This window comes from Sphaerodactylus townsendi, linkage group LG03 (assembly GCF_021028975.2).
Source record: "Sphaerodactylus townsendi isolate TG3544 linkage group LG03, MPM_Stown_v2.3, whole genome shotgun sequence".
Lineage (NCBI taxonomy): Eukaryota > Metazoa > Chordata > Lepidosauria > Squamata > Sphaerodactylidae > Sphaerodactylus > Sphaerodactylus townsendi.
In genome coordinates, this window is record NC_059427.1 from 118,269,497 (window position 1) to 118,273,011 (window position 3,515).

Sequence of the window (3,515 nt, forward strand, 5' to 3'; positions counted from 1 at the left end):
CCCTTCATGATGTAACCAGAGTTTCTATGTCTACTTCAGTGCTTTGTGGATGGGGCCATCAGGTACTCTGACTTGATTTTAGCATAAAATGGATTAAATGGATGTGTGATTCCCATCTCGGAAGAGGCTGAAGAACAAGGAGACATGACTCAAAATGGAGGCTCGATCACCAGGGTCCCTGCAGGAAGCCATCTCTCGATTAGTTCAGTTCTATAGGGAAACAAGCCATCTCCACAGGGGTGAAAAAACAACTCACCTGCCATTTTGACAATATTGTTTTGACAGGCCAGTCATATAAATGTAACTTGCCTTCTTGCATGACATGTTCTACAGATACTTTAAGCAAAGCAGTCTGTTTAAAGGGAGCCTGATAATTCCTCAGATGTCATCTGATATAACAGAGGGCACGCTCTCCAGTTTCCTCAGTATTAATGCCCATCATTCATCTCTGTCCACTTATCTCTGACCACTGAGCTGATTGCCCTCCTAACCTGCTGTCAACTTATCACAGGTATTCTGACAGCCGTGTGTGAGAGAAGCTAAAAACAGTCGGTCCTCATTCTTTAGACGGCATCCCTGCTATCGTTTCGGTCTGTCCTTGACTTCTGACACAGACTATTAGCACCCTTCTGTTATCCTGAATTGTTCTTGGTAAGAAACTATTGCACTGACTGTTCTTAACTATGATGCTGATCTGTCAGGAGGACTGAAGGGAACGCACTTCTTCATCCTATCATATTATTACCAATAAACTTAGTATGGTGTATGCAATGCTTCACTCCTCCATTTTATCCTCAGAACAGCTCTGTGAGGTAGGCTAGACTGAGAAAGAGTGACTGACCCCAGGGCATCCTGGAGTGTCCAAGGCAGGGCAAAGATTTGAACCTTCCCCAGCTCTATTCCAACACTGGAACATGTATCCCAAACTTTCTCTACCACATGTTGAGGTTTTTGGGGGGAGGGGGTAACCAGTGAGAATTAATTCCAAATTGTTTGTGTCCCAAGACAGTGTCCAACACTTTGCCTGCCACCCAGGACTCCCCCATAGTGGCCAACATTCCCCCCACCCTGCTGCTTGCTCCACCACCCAGCCAGGCTTCCCCCCCACACACACACACACCTTGGGTTCATCAGCTCCTCTCCCTTGGGCCCAAGGGCTGCACCAGCAGCCAAGGCACTTACCCAAGGGGCTGGAGCAAGGAGAAGGTGCAGGGAGGGGCTGTCTAATGATGGCATGGAAGAGGCAGTGACAGCAGAGGACAAGAAGGCTGGGAAGCAGCCAAATGGCAGGCCACTTCCTGCACCATATCCATTGCCTTCCAGCAATGAGAATAGTTCCAGTGGGTGGCTTTGTTGATCTGCAGTAGAACAACTAGGTTCGAGTGCAGTAGTACCTGAGAGACAAATAATATTGTGGGGGTGGCTTTCAAAAGTCAGAGTTCCCTTCATCAGATCCAAGTTGGAGTGGAGATTTCTGAGTCCTTATATGCCAGTCAGAAGGTGGAAAGTGTGTTGCAATGAAGGAAGTCATGATGCAGAGGTATAATGTGCATAGTAATTAGCTTGATTAGAGCAGAGGGAAAATGCTTGAGGGCAGAAACATAGCATTTGTAGTGAGATAAGAATCCTCTGTGGGCTCCATGGTTCTGAACTTAAAAATGAATCCAAGTTCAGCAATCTCACGTGATCTCCCGCTGAAACTTCTCTGCTTGAGAATTGCCACTCTTAGGTCAGCAATGGAAGGACCGGAAAGATTAAAATGTTTTCCCACTGGTTTTTTTTTAATGCGGGTTTTTATGTTGAATTTATGTCCATTTATTCTTTTGTGTGGAGACTGCCCTGTTTGTCCAATAGAGAGAAAAGAAGAGCATTGATGATATCCGATAGCCGGTATAACATCAGAAAATAAACAAATGAATGAGCCTGAGATGGTATGGCTGGTAATGGTCAGATCAGGTTATTGTATTTTCAGTGAATTTGAGGACAGAGTTGGCATCTTGGATTGTTGCAGGTCCTGGTCCTGGTCCCAGTACAGGTGACGTTCTCTACCGCTCAAGCAGCCAGCGTATAACCTCTGGACACCCAAGGCTTCTGCTGGAGCGCTTTATCCTATAGTCATTCCATCCTTCTTTTAAAGTCTAGGTAACAGACACACTACAAGGAAACCAGATGTTGCTCATTCCTTGGTATTTTCTTGTAACTGATCAAGGTCGATAGATTTATGGAGAAGTCGATTTATGGCTACCAATCTTGATCCTCTTTGATCTGAGATTGCAAATGCCTTAATAGACCAGGGCTCGGGAGCAACAGCCGCAAAAGGCCTTTGATTTCACATCCTGCATGTGAGCTCCCAAAGGCACCTGGTGGGCCATTGCGAGTAGCAGAGAGCTGGACTAGATGGACTCTGGTCTGATCCAGCTGGCTTGTTCTTATGTCCATGTTAGGAAGGGAATTGTTGAGGGTGAGAGATTGTTTAAGTTTTGGAGGCTATCTCCAAGCAAGAGGAGGTTTAGCTCCCAATGCCCATGGAAGAGGAATATCATTGTTCAACATAATTTGCAGGTCATTAATTGTTATTCTTAGTAGGTAGTCTCCACTTTAGTTGGGGAAATCAGCTGGAGGCAAGGAGTTAGAAGGCGTATCAGGGATCTTTAAACTAAGTATGCTAGGATAGTCCTGGGTGAAAACTCTCAAATCAGCAGGTAGTTGTATAATTAAAATTGGTTTTATTAAGGAATAAATAATAAAAACCAGAAATATATTTTAAGCAATGAAGATGTACACACAAGATACACCAAGTGTGGCTAAGAGAAAAAGGAGGGATAGGATTTCAGAGATGGGTGATAATTACCAGTCTTGAAGAGAGAGCTAGGGGAGTGGTGCTGAAGAGGAGAATGACCAGCATTTCTAGGAACAAAAGGGAGATTCCACATGCAAGTGGAGGTACATGAACTGATCCAAGACTCATACACCATGAATGTTCAAAGGACTAATACTTATACCTCAAAATGGGTCCTTGGTTTAAGGCAAGCTGGCAGGAAAGCCAGAGACAAAGGAACAATTGCTTTTCCAGGGTTCCAAAAGAGAGGGAGGAAGGGAGAGGCTTGGTGTGTCATCAGGACTCAAGAGAATTCCTGGACTATTCTCTTGAATACTAATTGATTGTTGGGATGGGTGCAGATAGGTTAAGTAATGAGGGTAACGAATGGGAATTAGCTAGCTCCACTGTCCAGCCAGGCACATCTTTGGGCCAAGGGAAAGTTCAGTGGCCAACTGCCTTCTTGCCCAAGCTTGACATACAAGATGGATCCCAAAACCCAACATAAGAAGAAATCATTTTATAGGAAGCAGTGTTTTGCTCTTATGCCAGGCTTTGGTCCCCGGGCCTTTGTGGCACCTCTTAGTGGTAAATGGGGTGCAATCTGTGGTGGGATTCAGCACGTTCGCACCACTTCGGCAGAACCACTTGTTAAAATGGTGATTGTAAACAATCAGTTGTTAAATTATTTGAATCC